Below are 21,632 nucleotides of genomic sequence, written 5' to 3'. Positions count from 1 at the left end.
AGTGGAGCAGCCGGGACTAGAACTGGCGTCCATATGGGATGCCAGCACTTCAGGCCAGAGTGTTAACCCGCTGAGCCACAGTGCCGGCCCCATCTTTTTTTTTGTCTAAAGATTTCTTTATTTGAAAGAGTTACTCAGAGAAAGAAAGAGAGGCAGAGAGAGAGAGATCGATCTTCCATCTGCTGGTTCACTCCCCAGTTGGCTGCAACGGCCGTAGCTGCGCTGATCAGAAGCCAAGACCAGGAGCTTCTTCTGGGTCTCCCATGTGGGTGCAGGGGCCCAAGGACTTGGGCATCTTCTACTGCTTTCCCAGGCCATAGCAGAGAGCTGAATTAGAAGTGGATCAGCTGGGTCTTGAACCGGTGCCTATTTGGGATACTGGCACTGCAGACTGCAGCTTTACCTGCTATGCCACAGCTCCAGCCTCTCTACTACACTTCTGGTACAGCTCCCTGCTAATGCACCTGGGAAAGTAGTCGAGGATGGCCGGAGTCCTTCAGGTCCCTGCACCCATGTGGGAGGGAGATCTTGAACAAGCTCTGGGTTCCTAGCTTCAGCCAGTGCTGGGTCAGGCCTTTGAGGCCATTTGGGGAGTGAACCAACAGATGGAAGCTCGCTTGCTCTCCCCCCAACCCCGTAATTGTGTCTTTCAAATAAATAAAAAATATATCTTAAAAAAAAGTTTTTCTGCATCATTGGAATTGATGACCTTGAAAGAATTCCAGCTAGAGGTTTTATTTTAACCTTATGTTGTCATTTGAATTAGGACTGGCCTGTATTCCTCCTCAAGCTAGCTTATTCGTTTAGAAGTTGTAGGAACATAACACCCAGTGTATCAGGCACAACAGTGAGTTGCTATGTCAGAAAGGGAAGTGTTCTGACCCCACCACTGGCCTGCTGCCGCCCCTCATTCCTGTCACTCCTGTTGGCCTAGCCTTCGCTCTAACGCAGGTAATATTCCTTGGTCACACTGCTATTTCCAGTCCTCTAATCCAGCCCAGAATGACTGTGGTATGCTAATTACTGGTTATTCTCATAGAGTAAAAGTTCACGTACTTTGAAGAAATGATTCTGTTTGCCTCTGTCCCTGGAACCTCTCAGGTCAGCAAGTTCTCATCCTGTGGCCTCTGACCTCACTGAGTTCCTCTGTAGAAGCAAGTGAGGTGATTATTTCTTTTCCCTTTGTTTCCACATGTTTTTCTTTGTAAATAAAATTCTTTGTGTCTCTCTTTCTGAACCAGTGATCCAAGTCCTTCTCTACATTTTGACTTGAAACTATCCTTGGGGTACTCGGTAACTTGCCTTTGAAGTAGCTTGGTAATTTTATGTTTTGTGGAAGTCAAATTTATCCAGACAAAAATGATTTGCTATTCTTTCACTGTGTTTCTGAAAAAGTTATTAGACTTCAAATGTGATGGAGCCGTGCAATAGCCTGCCTACGGCCTGAATTTCCTTCTCTTGGTCTGCTCTAAAGCAAATTATGGGACTAAGTTATCTGCCAGCTTCTTCTTTGGTTTGTGGGTAGGTAGGTAAAGCAGTTATCTGAGATACTGAAATATTTTGCTTTTCATTATATGTTAAGATAAAGACCAAATGAAGCTTTCCGGGGAGTATTAAATGTTTTGGATATGAACATGTAAACAATGAACTATCACAGAACTTTGGATAGATTGCAGGAAAGTCAGGTGTGCGTTGTGAGCTGACTGTGACACCACTGGTGGCAGCAAGGAAAGTGAGTGAAGAAGCTCGTGCCTGTTTTCCAGAGTCCTTTTTTTCCCTTTCTTACAGTTCCTGCTGTGGATGACACATGGCAGTAGATAATAAGAACTGTCCGATGTCACCTAAAATTGTAGCCTCCTTGATTTTGACCAATTATATTGGTCATATTTAATGAATTCTAGTATTATTATGATATGAGTGACTATGAGTGATTTTATGGTGAGTGTATACTTTGGCTATTTTATATAGAAATAAAATACTAGTTTTTCCTGCCATAGGTACATAAGACAGTCTTAAAAATCTATTGTAAAACTACTACTTCTCAAAGCCTGTTGGTAATTCTTTGAGATTAGAGTGACTGGTAAAGGCCAGTCCAAATCATAAAAAGACTCGCAGGAATATGGATCAAGTCTAGTGAAGAGAAAATCAGTCATGGTCTCTATTGGTAGGGTACTTTGCAAAGTTCATGGAAAAATAGAAAAGAAAGATTAAGTCTATTTTGGTGCGCTGAAATTGAAATCCGTGCAGTTTTTTCATTGTATGTATTTTCCATGAACTTTTAAAAAAGGCTTTATATGCATGGATTTCAAAAATTTCTTGAAATAAATTTGTCATTTAATTCCATGTTTCTTGAACTTTCTTTTTTTTTTTTTTCTGAAGTGCCCTCATGACATATAGTTGACTACTTGCTTTGGTAGGAGAACAATTAGTTTGAGACCATGGCATTTCCTCTAGCTTAGAGTAGCTGGTGGAGAATACGGTAGGTTGCATCTCTGACATCTCACAGTCTGCTAAATTGTAGCATTAGTTGCAGAGGAGAATGCAAAAGTTAGCCTTAAATTTCTGCTAGGTGTTGAAGGACAGATAGGTTAGAGTCCTGTGTTGTGTTGTGGTCCATCAGCACCTCAGAATGTGACTCTTTGGAGACAGGCTGTTTGCAGAGGTAACCAAATTATAATGAGGTCATTAGAGTGGACCCTACCCAGGATGACCAGCTCTGGACACAAGGACACACACAATTTTCACATACTTTGTGAAGTTAGGAGTTGATGTGAAGATTGGAATCATGTTGCCATAAGACAAGGAACTACCTTAAATGGGGAGAGATTCCTGGGACAGCTGATTGGCTAGTACCTTCAGTGGGAACGTGGTCTTGCCAGCACCTTGATCTTGGACTTCTGGCTTTTCCACTGTAGGATGATGCATTTCTGCTGTGTCACTCAGATTGTGGTACTTTGTTATGGTAGCTCCAGGAAAGTAATACCATCAGTTAGGAAGGGCAATATCAGATAGTGTCAACAAGTCTCCAGATCTCACTGCATAAACACAATGAAAGCTCATTTCTTGCTCATGCAGATCCGTGGATCTGATTGGTTGGCAGCCTCCCGCACATTCATACTGAGGCCCAAATGTGCCTTGCCACGTGCTCGGGCCATCTGCTGGATTCTCTGTGTCCAGAAAATTGAGGGGGAGAAGGATGGAGGGCAGGGGAAGTAGGAAAGTGATGTTTGATTAAGGACAGAAAAATAGCATTTTATGCTTTTCATTCTTGCTTTATTGCTAAGGGAAGATATTGGTACTAAAATATCATTATCATCAAATAATGTGGAGGCTGTTGAATGCACTTTATGCCAGATATTTTCGAAGCATGCTGTGTGCAATGTCATACCGAGTCCTTGATACTTGGCACTATTATTAACCTGTTTACATTGAGGAACACGAGAATCCACGAAGTTAAGTAATGTCCCAGGATAGCACTGGTGCACACGCACGGCCATGCTTGTAACCCACCCAGCCTGACTGCAGAACACGTGTTTGTACCTCCAGGGCCACACTGCCTCTGAAACATGCACCTGTGAACTTCTGATCACTTACAGTAGTCCACGTCCTCTATACCTCTAGCCATCAGGCCTCTAAGCTGGATGACTACAACCATGGGACAGCAGCTTGAGTAAATGTTCAAAGCACCTTCCGAAGAGAAGAAAGAGGGGCAGGAAAGGACATTTGCTCATAGTTTCTACTTTTCTCAAGACACACTGGGAGCCCTGAACCTTGTGTTTAGAGTTTTTACTTTTCCTGTTTCATTGCTTCTTTGCTCTCATCAGTCCCAATGTCTGTGAAAGTACACAAAACCTTTTTTTCTTCTCATGCTCTCTCCACCCCAAACAGTGAAATACCTACTCTGTTGTTTTTCTGAGATTTATTCTTGCCTGTTAACCCACCCAGGTAATTGTCTTTTTGGCTTTCTATTACTTGGGATTAGATTTGGCTGCAAATAGGAGTAACCTCCCCAAATAAAACTAGCTTAAATAAGTAGACATTTATTTCTCTTTTGCTATAAAGACCGAATGTGGACATGCATGGCTGCTTCAGTGGCTCTACTCCATGCAAGCTGTGAGGACCCAGGTTCCTTTTTTTTTTTTTTTTTATTCCTCTGCCATGCATGGCCATTCCCAAGTTCACTTCTTGTACAAAATAGTTGCTTCTGTTCCAGTTTTCACATATTGGCCAACAGGGAAGAAGAAAGGAGTGGAGAAGGACCTACTTTTGTCTTTAGGACTGACCTTCCCCTTTGAGGCACCATCTCACATGGAGCCCACTGTCCAGAATTTAGTCAGATGACCATGTCTAGCAGTGAGAGAGGGTCCCAGCTAAAGACCAAGGATTCTGGTACAATCAAAGATGAAGATAATCAGATGTGCATGTGGACGAGATAATTATAGTCTCCATCATGTGCATGAAAACTCTAACTATGGAATTAAAGCATGTAATTCCTGTTAAGGAAATTCCAAACACTTTGGAAGAATGTGTTCTCTCTAAATTGTCCTATTCTTGGCTCTGAATCATAGCTGTGCTTGAAGCTAGACTGCAGGATTAATCATGGGCTGCTGAGTGCTGGGGTTTAGGCTCAAGTAACACGGCCAGTTGTCCTTTCTGGTGCTCTCTTTCCTTTTGCTGTATCCTTACACCTGGCGAAGCTTCTCAGATGTGGGGGAGGTCTGGCCTCTTCACTTTGTCTTCTCCATGTCTGTGCTACCACAGGGCTTTTGTGTAACTGTACCCACTGTCACCACTGGCATGTCTGATACCTTGATCCCGTTTCCATCATTCTTCTCCTGTAAGTATGCAGATTCCAAAATTATAGTATATTGTTTTATCCCTTAACTGGGAGGGTCACAAATTTATTGGTTATTGATATGAATATTATATGGCATTAAAGGTAGGAAAGCAGCTAACAGCCTTAGATCCATAATGATATATTCTACATCATGCTCGCTGTCACAATATTTTTGTTAGTTACTTTATTCTCAATTTTAAAGCTATTTTTGTCCTCTTCATTAATAAGATTTATATATCACACTAAGTATGAGTAATATGTACTAAAAACTTAATTAGCATATCAGTATAAAGTAATTTATTTGTCTGACCAGTGAACACTGAATCTTAACTGATATGGAAATGAGAAAACCTTTTTTTTTGCCTTTTTTCAGAAGAAATAAAAATTAAAATAAATTTCAAGATGCTTGATCCTTGGCCACTGTTTTCTCAGGAAATCCATCGTCTTCATTAATACAAGTTAACGTTTTCTTATAAATGTGTTTTGTTTATATAAACAATTCTAGGTATCTGTGAAAGAAGAAAACCTGAAAAAAATCTAATTAAAAATCCAAAGGAAGCTGAAATTTACCATTGCATTGATTTTATTACTGATTTTTAACATGTTAGTTGTCTGGTTGCAAATTAAAGCAGATCATTTATTAGAGCTTAAGTGTGGCCCAGAAAATGTGGAGAGGGAGGAGAATGTGTTCTGTTGAATGAAGTTAACATCTGTATGTTGAATAGAAGTGCTGTTTTTATCAGAGATTTTTGTCTCCACTGGAAAATGATGCCACGTCTTTTAGCTTTACTGAACTCACAATTGATGATTTTAATTGAAGGCTGAGTCATGGTTGCAATGTTCCTGCTGGAAATATAAGCTGAATGGACCTTCTGTTTAAAAGCTGAGCCAGCACAGTAAAGCACTGATGTGGAATGTGGCAGCCGTGGGCTCTATTGTGTTTGCATTAGCTGAGCAGAGTTAGACCACCTCCCATTTACAGTGATTTTTTTTGTTATTTTCTTCAGGCTGTTTATATATTTCTGTAATCTTGGCTATACTGGATTATTTTTTACCCCAGGAAAAAGTCATTTCCAGGCCTTTCCCAACGTTATTGAAGGATAATTGACTTACAGTAGGCTTCACATATTTAAATTGCGCAATGTGAGAAGCTTTGACACATGTGTACATCTGTTAATTAACATTCCCACAAAAGAATAAAAAGCATTTCCACCTCCCCACAATGTTTTCCTCAGGTCCTTTTGCTCCATCCCTTCGTGTGCTCCCATCTCAGAGAAATGGCTGATTAATTTACATTTTTTAGGATTTTATAAATGTGCATTCTATTCTGAGATGCACCCATTTGTTGCACATATCAACATTTCATTCCTTTTTTAGCTGAGTAGTATTCCGTTGCATACATACAAGGGAGCTTCAAAAATCTTGCAGAAAAGACCTTGAAAAATAAGTTTATTTCAGTGCAAAAGAATTTTGAAATTCATGCAGAATTTTTTCATAATTCATAGTTTCCATGAACTTTGAGAGGATTCCTCATATATCACAGATTTTCTTTTTCTTTCACCTTAGGTCTTTGGATTTTCTAGTTTTTGGCTATGAAAAATAAAGCTGCTGTGAACATGCGTGTGTAAGTCTGTGTGTGTAGCCATATGTTTTCATTTCTTTCGGTAAATATCTAGGAATGGAGTTGCTGGGCCATATGGTAGGTGTATATTTAACTTCTTCAGAAATTGGCAAGCTATTTGGCAAAGAGGTTGTACCATTTTACACGCCCACCAGCAGGATATGTGAGTTCCATTTGCTCCACAGATTTGTCCTGGGTGCTGTCAGCCTTTTATTTTTACATGTGCAATAGGAGTACTGATGTTGGGCATCTTCTCATGTGTCTCTTGGCCATTTCTATATTTTCTGTCTGGATTTTTTTCCCTCAAATCTCTTGCTCTTTTCATAGGGCTTTTTGACATTTTATTGAATGTCATGGTTATAAATAGAAATCCTTTGTTTGATGTTTGTTTGTAAATGTGTTTTCTAAATTGTGGTTTGCTTTTTTATTTTGATAGTGTCATTAATTCAAAGATAAAATATTTTAATTTTATGAGGTTCAATTTTTCAGATTTTTTTGTGGCTTGAAGATTTTGTGACCTAAGAGGTTTTTTTTGTTTTGTACTTTTTTTTGTGAAACTCAGGGTCACAAAAATCATTTATGTTTCTTCTAGAAGTTTCATAATAAGATCCATTTTGATTATTTTTATGCATTGTGAGAGTTAATTAGTCATTTTAAAAAATATGGATTATCTAGTTGTTCTAGCACCATTTAATAAAATGTTCTTTCATAATTAAACTGACTTGGCATTTTTAGAAAAAATGATTGTGTATATATGTACATTTATACATTAATATACAGATATACACTCCCTTTTGTATTTGATTGTCTTTGCTTATTCAGTAATCTCAAGCTGTCAGGGTTGCTATGCACTTGTAGCTTTTTAAAAACTTTATTATTTATTTATTTATTTATTTTTTTGACAGGCAGAGTGGACAGTGAGAGAGGGGGACAGAGAGAAAGGTCTTCCTTTACCATTGGTTCACCCTCCAATGGCCGCTGCGGTTGGCGCACCATAATTTTTTAAAGATTTATTTATTTACTTGAAAGTCAGATTTAAACAGAGAGAAGGTGAGGCGGAGAAAGAGAGAGGGATCTTCCATCCACTGGTTCACTCCCCAGATGGCCGCAATGGCCAGAGCTGCGCCGATCTGAAGCCAGGAGCCAAGAGTTCTTCTGGATCTCCCATGTGGGTGCAGGGGCCCAAAGGCTTAGGCCGTCTTCTACTGCTTTCCCAGGCCATAGCAGAGAGCTTGACTTCTCTCACTTAGTGATATGCATTAAAATTTCCTCCACATCTTTTCGTGGTTTAGTGCTCATTTTTTTAAAGTGCTGAATAATAACATTCCAATGCCTGGATATATCACAGTTTACTTACGCATTTGCCTAATGAAGGGCATCCTAACTGATGAAAAAGCATTTTATGGGGCCTACCTTATGGCATAGTGGGTAAAAGTTGCTGCCTTTGATGCTGATATCCCATATTGGCTCCGGTTGGTGTCCCAGCTGCTCCACTTCTAATTCAGCTCCCTGCTACTATGCCAGAGAAAGCAGTGGAAAATGGTCCAAGCTTGGGCCCTTGCACCTGTATGGGAGACCAAGAAGCAGCTACTGTCTCCGCCCTGGCCATAGTGACCACTTAGGGAGTGAAGCAGTGGGTGGAAGATCTCTCTCTCTCTCTCATTCTCTCTCTCTCTCCGTAACTCTGACTTTAAAATAAATATATTTTTAAAAGAATAAAATGTTAGCATTACATTTTAATTTGTGTGTGGCTCTATCTCACTGTTAATTCTAGTTACACCTTATTGCTTTTCTTTAAATGGTTGTTTTAGGGACAATAATATATAAATATCTTTAATATTTCTCAGACTATTTAAGGGTTAATGTTGTACGATATTATGCGAAATTAGAAAAACTTAGAAATAGTGCCTCTCCCCCTCTCTCTGTAACTCTGCCTTTCAAATAAATGCTTAAACAATTGGTATTTTATAGAACTTCAGAAAAGTTCTTCCCCAGATATTTGCCATTTCCAGTGCTTTTTGTTCCCAAAGAAACACATTTTTCTCAGGAACATTTTTCTTCAGCCTGAAGAAGTGAGAATTCTTCACCATGACATAGTTTGTTGGTTTTCTCTGTCTTCAGATGTCATTTCACCTTCATTCTAGAGGATATTTTTCACTTGGTATAAAATTTGGCATTTCATCTAATTTCCATATTTCACAAATACAGTTCCACTGTCTCTGAACTCCATGGTTTCTAAAGAGAAGTTGGTGATTCCAGTCTATGTATGACATACACTCTTCTTTTTTCTGACTACTTTCAAGGTTTTTGTATTTTTATATTTTGTAGCTTGAGCTACGATGTGTGAAGGTGTGATTTTCTTTAAATGTATCCTTTCTTGGATTTTTCTGTACTTCTTAAATATGTAGATTTATGAATTTCAAGAAACTTGGGAAGCCTTTGGCCATTCTTAATGTAAACATTTTCTCCTGGCCCGTTTCTTTCTCTGTTCTCCTTCAGGGACTCCAATTATACTCTACACACTTATTAGACCTTTTGATATTTTCACATGGTTCCCTGGGGATCTATTATTTTTTCCTATTGATTCATCATATTGGATAATTCCTTTTGATCTGTCTTCAAACAGATGGACTTTTGCATCATTCATTTTCCCTCTAATATTAAGTTCATCCTGTGGAAAATGTCCCATTTCTCTGTTGAGATTTCCTATCTTTTCATTCATTTTGAGTACCTTTTTTTGAAACCTCATGGCCTATAGTTATAATAATTGTTTGATGTACGTATTTGATAATTCCAACTCAAACTCAGCATCTGTTTATTGTCTTTCTCTTGGGAGTAGATCCCATGGATCACAGCCCCCCACCTCCCTACCCCATTTTCTTTCTGTGTTGAGTACTTGTGGATTGCTTGCTGCACGTAGTGGATGCTGTGTTCAGGGACTCTGGATTCTGCTCTGGGGAAGGTTGATTCTTCAGCTTTGATAGGTTTGCCAGTTCAGTTAGACTCAGACTTTCTCCTGCTTTCTTTGGATGACTAAGTTTCTTTCTTTCTTTCTTTTCTTTCTTTCTTTTTTTTTTTTTTTTTTTTGACAGAGTGGACAGTGAGAGAGAGAGAGACAGGGAGAAAAGTCTTCCTTTACCATTGGTTCACCCCCCCCAAATGGCCGCTGTGGCTGGTGCACCGCACTGATCCGAAGCCAGGAGCCAGGTACTTGTCCTGGTCTCCCATGTGGGTGCAGGGCACAGCAGAGAGCTGAACTGGAAGAGGAGCAACCGGGACAGAATCTGGTGCCCCGAATGGGACTAGAACCTGGTGTGCCGGCGCCGCAGGCAGAGGATTAGCTTATTGAGCTGTGGCGCCTGCTGGATGACTAAGTTTCATGTCAGTTTTCTAGTGCTTTATTGCAGTTTTGAGTCTGTCTCATGTATGTGTTGCTCAGAAGCTGGTCTGAGTCTTGTGTGGGTTAATGGACAGAATGAGGGGAACTATATACCTTGGCTCTCTCCTCTCTGGCATGCCAAGCTCACTCTCCAGTGGTTTCCGGGGATCCTTTTCCTGAGCTCTTTAGACAGAAACACATCGGGATTTCTACTGGAGGTTTAGCCATCTGTATCTCACTTTTTCATGGTAGAGCAGACAGGCAAAAAAGAACAAAAATTGAAAAAGAAAAAGGGAGAAACTCACCTCACACCAGTTGCTTCTTCGAACTTTGACCTCCCTCTGCTCTGTGTTCTGCCTGCTCTTGCTCAGTCTACAACCTCAGGTACTGTCCACTGCATTTATTTCACACCTGTTTGTTTCTGGGGAGATTATCCTACAGTGTTAGAAGCTGAACTTTTACTTAAGGCCTTGTTTTTTTTTTTTTTTTTTTTTTTTTTTTTTTTTTTTTTTTTTTTTGGTAAAGAAAACTGTAGCTAGTGATAATAACAAATTTTAAATATTACAACATTAATCAGAATTCTGGATTCAAATACAGATTCTATTCTTCTAGATAAGATTGTACTATTTAACAGTTTTTATGATCTTGGGTAAGTGAGTACATTTTTATGAGCCACAAATGTGTATCTTTAAAATGGGGACAGTAACACCATCTTTGTTAAGCCCACAAAATGTGACAATAGAATGAGACCCTGTTCAGATTATAACTTTTTGATAATTGGTTCAAACTTCTATTATATACAAGCATACTTCAAAAAGTTTATGGAAAAGTAGAATGAAAAGTAAATTTACTTTCATGCAAAAGTTTTTTGGAAGTCCATGAATAGTTTTTTTCCTCTCTTTTTTTTGACTTTTATTTAATATATATAAATTTCCAAAGTACAGCTTTTGGATTACAGTGGCTTTTCCCCCCCCATAACTTCCCTCCCACCCTCAACCCTCCCATCTCCCACTCCCTTTCCCATTCCATTCACATCAAGATTAATTTGCAATTATCTTTATATACAGAAGATCAATTTAGTATGTATTAAATAAAGATTTCAACAGTTAGCACCCACACAGAAACACAAAGTATAAAGTACTGTTGGAGTACTAGTTATAACATTAATTCACATTGTACAAGACATTAAAGTCAGCGATCCTACATGGGGAGTAAGTGCACAGTGACTCCTGTTGTTGACTTAACAATTTGACACTCTTGTTTATGGCGTCAGTAATCACCCTAGGCTCTTGTAATGAGTTGCCAAAGCTACGGAAGCCTTTTGAGTTCACCACCTCTGATTTTATTTAGACAAGGTCATAGTCAAAGTGGAAGTTCTCTCCTCCCTTTAGAGAAAGGTATCTCCTTCTTTGATGGCCCCATTCTTTCTACTGGGATCTCACTCTCAGAGATCTTTCATTTAGATTTATTTATTTATTTATTTATTTATTTATTTATTTTTGCCAGAGTGTCTTGGCTGTCCATGCCTAAAATACTCTCATGGACTCTTCTGCCAGATCCAAATGCCTTAAGGGCTGATTCTGAGGCCAGAGTGCTGTTTAGGACATCTGCCATTCTATGAGTCTGCTGTGTATACCGCTTCCCATGTTGGATCGTTCTCTCCTTTTTAATTCTATCAGTTAGTATTAGCAGACACTTGTCTTGTTTATGTGATCCTTTTCACTCTTAATCCTATCATTATGATCAATTGTGAACCGAAATTGATCACTTGGACTAGTGAGATGGCATTGGTACATGCCACCTTGATGGGGTTGAATTGGAATCCCCAGGCACATTTCTAACTCTACCGTTTGGGGAAAGTCTGAGCATGTACCAAACTGTACATCTCCTCCCTCTCTTATTCCCACTCTTATATTTAACAGGGATCACTTTTCAGTTAAATTTAAACACCTAAGAATAATTGTATGTTAATTAAAGAGTTCATGACTAGTTTTTTAATCTTATACATTTCCATGAGCTTTTTGAAGATCCCCTCTCATTTGCATTACAGCATATAAAATTGTAATAACTTCCTAGCTTACTTTACCTTCATATTTTTCTTCCAAAGTTAAATTTATACTCTGTGGCCCTTCATATCTGTTAATTCCTTGTCTGAACTTCCATACCTACAGCCTCATCTCAGTTGAACCATAAATGCTCTGTATATTTGTTTACAAGCTCCTTCCCATGATTCATTAATTCGAAGTACAATTCTTTTTCTGGCTATCTAAATCATGTCTTTTTTTCCTGAGATCTAAGTCAAATACTATATTGGTTCTTTTGGAGCTCCAGCTACTCAATCTCCTGTCTCTCTCTTTCTCTTCTTGCTCATAACTGTGTTCCCCTTTTATTCTAGGTTAACACATTCGCATTTTATAGTTTTTTATTAACAAGTTACAAAACCTTACTGACTCCATATTGTTCATTTACCTTCCTATATTTCTGACTTCCTTTCAGGGGCACTTTACAGAGTTGTCTATTTAGCACTTTCAATTCCTCTGCTTTATTCTCTCTTGAGCCCTCTCTGAGCAAGTATTCAGTTTATCAAGTCACTGAACAGGCTCGTGTCAGTCACTAGTGATTTCTGGGCTGTAAAACCTAATAGTTAGTTCTCAGCAACCACATTATTGAACATATTAGGAGTGTTTGACAGACAGGCTCATTACCTTCTTGAAAATCTCTCATTTGTCTCTGAGAACAGTTCACCTCCTTGGTTCTCTTCCTACTGTCTCTCTGGTGGTTACTTCTTGAACCTCATCTCCAATTGCACAGACTCTCTGAATGATCTCAACCAATTTTATGGCAGTAGATACCAAGTCTTGGCCTGTCCTCTCTTCCAGACTCACAAATCCAGTGGCTTAATAGATTTAAATATCACATGACAGAAAACAAGCTCACTTTCCTGTCAAACCTGTTTCTCCACAATCTTACACACACACACACACACACACATACACACACACGCACACAGAGAAATCCATTCCTGGTCCACTCACCAAATGCCTGCAACAGCCAGGGCTGGGCCAGACTAAAACCAGGAGCCTGGAACTCCATCCAGGTCTCCCATGTGGGTGGCAGGCACCCAAGTGCTTGAGCTGCCTCCCAGGTTGCACTAGCAGGAAGCTGGATCTGAAGTGGACTAGCTGAGACTCACACTGGTGTGATAAATGGGTTGTGAGTATCCCAAATGACTTAACCCATTGTGCTACAACACTCACCCCTCCTACCTGGATATTTTTAATAGCTTTCTTGAGTCCACTATTGCTCACTTATTTTGTAGTCTAAAGCAGCAACAAGAATGTTCATTTAAAAATTTTTAAGCCAAATTATGCTACTCTTGTGCTCAAGTCCCTCTGGTAGCTTTCCATCTTAGAGTAAAAACGAAAGTTCTCACATCATCTACAGGGACATGCACTGTCTCTTGGTATTTCTTCACTAATCTTTTACTGTAATCTTCCTGTTTTTTTTTTTTTTTTTAACTCTCCAGCCATCCTCTGTTCCTTACTTTTCTTTGAGTGTGCCAGATAAACTCTAACTTGACAGTTTCCGGGCATAGTATGAGGATTCGGGGAGATAACTGTCATGCAATGTGATGCTTTATCTTTTATAGGAATGATATAATTACTGATGCAAATAAAAGTCAGTACAAAGGTTTACACTTTATTGCTATTATCATTATTGCCACCACTATCAGTGGAAGTAACAGAGTATGAGTATAACAGAGGATTCCTAAGATTCTACTCAACAGTAGGGACATTTTAGTTGTTTGCACATGGATTTTCTATCAGAGTCCTGTATGTAACTGGCACTGAAAGGATAAAGCATGGATAATGATAGGTGGTGCAATTATGGCAATTAGGAATGCTACTGGTATGTAGAACCAACCTTCCATGCCATTGGTGGTGACCAGAATGGACCATTAAAACAGATTATGCTAAACTGATCTTCTGTATATAAAGAGAATTGAAAATGAATCTTGATGTGAATGGAAGGGGAGAGGGAGTGGGAAAGGGGAGGGTTGCGGGTGGGAGGGACGTTATGGGGGGGGAAGCCATTGTAATCTATAAGCTGTACTTTGGAAATTTATATTCATTAAATAAAAGTTAAAAAAACCACATCAACTAATATAAAAAAAAGATTTCTTGCATATAATTAGCTGAGGGTGTGTTTTGTCTGTCATTCCTTCATTCTGTACTGGTTGTATCTTTCCGTTTTCAAAGTCTGAATTCCAAAAATAAAGAAATATATGGAAAATTTAAGAAGTACATGGAATAGCCAGTGACAACTGGAAAGTAAGAAGCAGGCTATTTATAGGTTATAAGCAATGAGTGTATTTACAGGGAACAGTTCTCGAGAGAAGTGAAATCATGGGGACTGTTCTGTGGTCTGGGCACCAGACGCTTCTCAGAGTCCTCTGATGACAGCCAACGTGTCTGCTAGGAGAACTTTCTCATGTAGGATGCTGTTCATCCCTGAACCAGGTCAGGAAGGGAGGTTGCAGATGCAAATCTTGGCTAAGATTGGAAAAATAAGGCAGTTTCCCCTGGATTTCGGATAGTTTGCATGTTTTCCCCAGAGAGGATGTAGGTGTTGACTCTGTTGATCTCTCAAGGTCCCTTTCAACTCTATCACTATATGATTCTCTATTTAATTAGTGAGAGGATAATTTAATTAATGTTACAATTAAATCTGCTCGACGTATGCTTGTATCTCTGGCATTTCTGAAAAAACCATGGATGTGGTTCCCTTGAAAATACCCTTTTGGGAAAGAGTTAGAGGTATTCTTGCTGAGTTATCAAAGAATTATCTGCCTTTTAGCACCATTGAAGAGACATTTCTGTTTATCATAAGACATTTCTTGATGGAAAATTAGTAATCATACATAATAGCATGCAAAAATCAACTATTTTGCTTTTGGCAAGAGCTAATGATTTCTTTTTTGCAAGAACAGCATAATGTAGGATTTTACCTTTCATTTTTCAGAAAATAAAAAATTTGCACACATGTTTGCAAGAATGAACCAAGGTATCATAGAAATCTGAGAATCATCTAAAACAATAGCTTAGCACAAGTTAAAAAAAAAACTGAATGGTAACATAGCAAAACAAAAAACAATACTAGACTTGCCTCATTGCACTGAATTTTTGCAGAGCATAAAACTTTCATCAGAAAACAAAACCGTGGAAATAATAAATGGACACTATAAATTAAAGCTGGAGCAATTACAAGAGACATCCTCAAATTATTATTCTACACTCAGTGCATTCTAGTTATATTAGATACTCTTTTTGTTTTGTAAAACAAATGTCAATCTCCAAATTAAGGAAAATATTTTTATGTGCATGAATATAACAGGCTGTTGAATTAAGTCTCTAAGACTTTTGCAAAATAATGACTCATTGAGTACTCCTAATATGACAAAATCAAATATAATAAAGTTGAATGTCTCTTATTACATAACATTCTTTCTATAGTCAAATGACTCCCAGTGATGCACTTAAAACCAAACTCATTATAACATTTATGTTATTCCTATTACTGTAGTTAGTGAGTATATTGTATTCCATGGGAGGGAAGGAGGTGGTAATAATCATTGTTAAAAAGAAGTCACAAAAGCATATGAAACAACTATTGTAGTTATCCAGAGAAAAAGCATTAGTTTATTTAACCCGAGCACATTTGGATGGTTGGTGATCATTCATTTTAATGTGTTTTTAGTTACTCTAAGTTTCATGGCTGACCAATATGGCACATATCCCTCCAACTAGGAGAACGGATCCTGCTGAGTTATTCACCCACAGGAGAATTTTCTCGAAAAATAAAACCAAACATTTGCAATCACTCTTTTTTTTATTTGTTTGTTTAAAGCAGAGTATATAAACATATTGATAACTTTTGGTTATCATTTCTGCTTTCCAATCCAAGTTTTCTAATTATCTTTGCAGGAACATGAAGACAAGAAATGTCTCAATTTTACTTACATGGAAAATATTTGGGATGTATGCTAGGATATTGGGTGATGACTTCAATATTTCATCTATAGTTGAGGTGTTGACTCTCCAAGAGTTGTGATTCCATTTAGTCCATGATGTGTTGTCTCCAAGGCAGTAGATTTGTAGTACTGACCTAGCAGCCATGTCACCTCCGTACTTTCTTCATCACTATCCACTATTATGGTTGCTTCCTTCTTCGTCACCCTTTTTTGACTTAATAAAACTGTCAGAGTTATTGTTGGCTCAAAAAGAGATGCTAAGAAAAAAATAAGAAATAAATAATTGAATAGTTTAGGCAAGTGTCTTTGCTATTCTTAAGACCCTTTTCAAATCCAGCCTTTACCTTTGGCTTCCGCCTGGTGATAGCTTTTCTGGTTATATTTTATATTTAAAATAAGTAGTTGAAACAATTTTAATGTTTGTTATATATTTGAACATTAAGAATGCAAGCTACTGGAAACTCAAATTTCTGTGACTATATAGTGTTTTCTCTAAAGAAAAATAGGATAAAGACAATAAATAAAATGTTTATAAAGCCATCGTATGGGTATATTATGGAGGAAATAGAAATTCAGACTGATTTTTCCAGTCTATCCACATATTTGGTTATGATATAATAATGTTTGGGACAGATCTATGCTTATCTTTTTAAAAAAAGATTATTCTTTATTTGAAAGGAGTAATGGAGAGAAAAGGAGAGGGAGAGAGATTTTTCATCTGCTTGTTCACTCTGCAAATAGCAGCGATTGCTGGGGCTGGGTCAGGCTGAAGGTAGGAGCCTGGAACCCCATCCAGGTCTTCTACATGGATGCAGGGGCCCATGCACTTGGGTCATCTGCTACCTTCCCAGGAGCATTAGCAGGCAATTGGATTGAAAGTGGAGCATCCAGGACATGAACTGGTGCTTGTATTGGATGCTGATGTTGGAGGCTGCAGCCAAACCAACTTCATCACAATGCTGGCCCCATTGCTTAGTTTTCCTGATGACTTTTACTACCCTGTCTAGTCCTGGTGAACTGATGGTAATCTTGGCTTGATCATTCCACCTCTACATCTTCAGTGCTTGTAATTCTAGCGTCAGCATTTGAGGACAGTTTCATAATGAGAACTAGCTCTTCTTTGAAAAATATTGGAAATATTGTCTTAAATTTTCTGCAAGGAGCTAAAATGAGCTTGAGATACTATCATTGGGCTACTACATTTTTGCAATTCACAAAGGAATGCGATTTTTTTAAGGGAAGAATATAAAGAGTTTCAGAGGTTGTATTACTTTGAGTTTTACCATAAATACATGCTGAAAGAAGAATCTGGATGTAAACAGTCTGTGTGGTTATCTCCACTTCATGGCAGGGAAAATTAAGTAAGATGGGAGGAAATATTGTAAAATGTGTTTCAATGAGCAGATCATCACAATGGGCCATTGTACTTTAAGCACAAAGAGGACCCTCATTAAAAAATATGTGGAATACTCTTCAGAATTGTCATACAGTGGGGTGAGGGAGCTGGAGCATTTATTTATCAATTCCCATCTGTAATTGCTTGAGGATCATTCCTATGTCTCTAATTCCTAATGCCTCTATCTATCCCCAGGCAGGAGCCAAGCACACTTGTAAGGCTAAAGAAATCATCTGTTAAAGAGATGCATTGGGGTCATGGAATATAAGGTACTGACTGCAGGTTAGCTCTGGGGCGGTTGAGGGGATACAGGTAGAGCAGAAGGTATGTACTGCTGTATACTAGGGGAAAATAATATCTGTGATATAATAACACTATAAATCCATTCTATCAGGGCTCAATCAAGGAAGCAGACCACTGTGACAATAGGGAAGCGGGAATGATTAGAGAAGTTGATGGAAGATTATTGCTTCTGTGTCTAGTGGACAGTAGACAGGAACAAATGCTGACACAAAGTGGGAGTGAATAAGAGCAAGTCAGATCCTCCAAGAATACTCTGGAATCCGTGAAGACAAACTGGATCCTATGCCTGTTTCTTCCATCTTTGACAGCTACAAGAAGTTGGTTTCCCTCATGGAGTGTCATAAGAACCTTGTCCCAGACCAGAGGACAAAAGGAGGAGAAGCAGCAGAGCTCAGAGAACCATGGCCACCACTGATGAACACACCCACTGTAAGGGCCAACAGATCAGTAGGGATGTGGGTAAAATGCAACCCTCACAACATAAGGGCTGCTGCCTATCTCTTACCTTCCAAATCTCACAAACATGTCTCTTGTGGTTGTTCTTTAATCCCCAAAATAAAGAGGAGGGAATGCTGGTTGTTCCTCCAAGTTGACAAGGTACAAAGCCACCATGTTGGGAGCGGAATACACAGCAGACTCAGAATGACAGATGTCCTAAACAGCACTCTGGCCTCAGAATCAGCCCTTAAGGCATTCAGATCCAGCTAAAAAGCTCATGAGAGTATTTTAGGCATGGAAAGCCAAGACACTCTGGCAAAACAAAACAAAACAAAACAAAACAACCCAAACAACTAAATGAAAGATCTCTGTGAGTGAGATCCCAGTAGAAAGAATGGGCCATCAAAGAAGGAGGTACCTTTCTCTGAAGGGAGGAGAGAACTTCCACTTTGACTACGGCCTTGTCTAAATAAGATCAGAGTTTGTGAACTCAAGAGGTTTCCATAGCCATGGCAGCTCATGACAAGAGCCTCGGGTGATTACTGACATCAAAAATAAGAGTGTCAATTGTTAAATCAACAATGGGTGTCACTGTACACTTGCTCCCCATGTAGGATCTCTGTCCTTAATGTATTGTACTATGCAAATTAATGGTAAACTACTACTCAAACAATATTTTATACTTTGTGTATCTGTGTGGGTACAGTCTGTTGAAATCTTCACTTAGTGTATACCAAGTTGATCTTCTGTATATAAAGGTAATTAAAATTAATCTTGATGAAGAATGGGATGGGAGAGGGAGTAGGAGATGGGATGGTTGCAGGTGGGAGGTAGGTTATGGGGGGAAAAGCCACTATAATCCAAAAGTTGTACTTTTGAAATTTATATTTATTAAATAAAAGTTTTTTTTAAAAAAGCCACCATGTCTGTTACAGTGGTTCCATTCTTCTTAATGAATAGAGTAAGTGAAATGTGTGAATATATCCATCAAGGAGAATGAACCAGCTACTTCTCAATATTCTTTTTAGCACTAAAATTTATAACCATTTAGAAACCTAGTGATACTTGAATAGAAGTCTTCTGAATTAACCTTTATTAAAATCATTTAAATGGTTTCTCATGCTGTTAGATAATCCAGATTTTATTTGAGTAGCTATATGTTGTGTGTATGGAGAGGAAAGGGTTGTCCATCTGTGTGACTAATCAAGGCACGAACTCTTTATTTCCCCTACATATCCAAAAAAATAAAATAAGCTTTTCTCATTAAACTGGTGACCACAAAACTAAACTGAGGAGTTTTATGAAACATGTAGATACTTTTGGGGATTTTTTTTTTTGGATAGGCAGAGTGGACAGTGAGAGAGAGAGACAGAGAGAAAGGTCTTCCTTTTTGCCGTTGGTTCACCCTCCAATGGCCGCCGTGACCGGCGCACCTTGCTGATCCGAAGGCAGGAGCCAGGTGCTTCTCCTGGTCTCCCATGGGGTGCAGGGCCCAAGCACTTGGGCCATCCTCCACTGCACTCCTGGGCCAGAGCAGAGAGCTGGCCTGGAAGAAGGGCAACTGGGACAGAATCCGGCGCCCCGTCCAGGACTAGAACCCCGTGTGCCGGCGCCGCAAGGCGGAGGATTAGTCTATTGAGCCATGGCGCCGGCTACTTTTGGGGCACTTATTTGTTGAATCTGTTATACCTGTACTCTTAAAGATCAAGTAAAAGTTGATTTCAAGTGAAAGTTTAAAATTATTCTGTTGGTTTAAGAACTTTTTGGAATTCACCATTGGGATATCTAAGGACCCAAGAAATGCACAGTCTCTTTCAAACTCAGGCTGGAAAAATAAGGAATTTTCATGACCACAAGGAAACAGTAGATCATTCTTGGGCCTGTTAATGGCTATAAGTTTTAATAATAGAGAATTCTGTATGAAGGGGATGGTGAAGGCGTTTGAAGGTTAGATATAAATCACAGGTAAGGTGATCGTGCAATACTAACAGAGGACGGGGGGAACCTCTGTATCAGTTTAGTAGGATGTTAGAATTGGCGTAACCTCATTCATATGGGCTGATTGTAAGCAACTCTTTCAGAGTTGCCTTTTAGTGACATCACATTGTTGCTTGAAAACAGACATGGTAAAAGTATTTGCACTTAGAACTTGGAAGCCACTCTAAATCAACGTTCCATCCCTTCCTCCCTCTTTCCAGTTCAACATCATGAACTTTTGGCTGGCACACCACTGTAAGTATGTTGGAAATCCTATAGTTGCTCTTCTACTTCACTACCTATCACCTATGCACAAACCTTTTTTTTTTTTTTGACAGGCAGAGTGGACAGTGAGAGAGAGAGACGGAGAGAAAGGTCTTCCTTTTGCTGTTGGTTCACCCTCCAATGGCCGCCGCGGCCGGCGCGCTGCGGCCGGCGCACCGCGCTGATCCGATGGCAGGAGCCAGGTACTTCTCCTGGTCTCCCATGGGGTGCAGGGCCCAAGGACCTGGGCCATCCTCCACTACACTCCCAGGCCACAGCAGAGAGCTGGCCTGGAAGAGGGGCAACCGGGACAGAATCCGGTGCCCCGACTGGGACTAGAACCCCGTGTGCCGGCGCCACAAGGCGGAGGATTAGCCTAGTGAGCCGCGGTGCCGGCCTGCACAGACCTTTTTGTGCATATGGTTCTGTTGAATGGTGGTTAATGAACATGTTTGTCAGCTTGAGATGTTTACCTTTTGTAATTCTCATCCTAAAATTTAATTCAGGAAGACTACAGACTATTATTTGGCACTAATATTTATTACTTCTTCCAGCACTCACTGCATACTCACAGTATGCCAAGCTCGGTGCCAGGTGCTAGAGATACCACAGAAGTTGTGACCAACTTGGACATTTCTTCATGGAATTTCTATCACTCGAGACTCCCAACCTTGGAACTTTGGTGACTTAGGAATTCTTTATTGTGGGATGTTTAGCAGCAACCTTGACCTCTCCCAACTAGATAAGATCAGGAAGTACTTCTAGTCGTGACAATCAAAACCTTCCCTAAGGAAGAAAGCAGTCCTGGTTGATAAACAGTCAACCATTATATGAGAGAATCTAGCTGCATGACAGATGCTGACATTTGAAGAGGAACAATTGTTATCTCTGTTTTATCATGCAAAAATTGAGGCACTTAGAGAATAAGACATTACTGAGATAAATAAATAGTCAAAGCAAGATTATAGCACATGTCTTTTGTACTTTACAAATGATTTTTTAACTGGACAAATAGGAAAAAAACTAGGCAGCTAGAAATGGTATAAATGTTGGGAGAAAATGTTAATAGTCAAGAACATCAATTTTAGATTAAATTACAGACTTGAGAAAATTAAGTTTAAATATTAAAAATATTAAAAAATATTCTTCTATCACCAAAATCCATGTAGAAGAAAACAAAGCTCAGGTTTTCTAAACAAAATTCTAACATACAATTGCAAAAGATTCTGATGACAAAGGAAAGGGAGGTTTGTCTGGAAACCCTCATGTGATTGTGTGACTGCTTAGGGACTGAACAGCTCACATTGGAAGATGACATGCACAAAACATGAAAGACATTGAACATAAATAATGATGAATGTGCAGATTTGTTAAAATGATTTCTTG

The 21,632-nt window shown here is 39.1% G+C and overlaps 1 long non-coding RNA gene across 4 annotated transcripts in view; it reads left to right on the top strand.

Moving 5' to 3' along the window:
* LOC149126411 (uncharacterized) overlaps positions 1-18,838 on the top strand; it is a 144,461-nt gene extending 125,623 nt beyond the window's left edge. The window contains exons 4-5 of one of the 4 annotated variants that reach the window (XR_016233613.1): positions 17,460-17,533; positions 17,876-18,838. This is a non-coding gene — a long non-coding RNA (uncharacterized LOC149126411). Of the gene's footprint in view, positions 1-17,459; positions 17,534-17,658 lie in introns of all 4 variants that reach the window. The other 3 variants (XR_016233609.1, XR_016233610.1, XR_016233612.1) reach the window with 3 other exon arrangements.
* Positions 18,839-21,632: the final 2,794 nt, after the last annotated feature.

The sequence above is a fragment of the Oryctolagus cuniculus genome, chromosome 5 (assembly GCF_051225735.1).
Source record: "Oryctolagus cuniculus isolate XC-2025 breed Fujian yellow rabbit chromosome 5, ASM5122573v1, whole genome shotgun sequence".
Taxonomy (NCBI): Eukaryota; Metazoa; Chordata; class Mammalia; order Lagomorpha; family Leporidae; genus Oryctolagus; species Oryctolagus cuniculus.
Note: the sequence above shows the minus strand (reverse complement) of the source record. Positions and strands in the feature narration are given on the sequence as shown.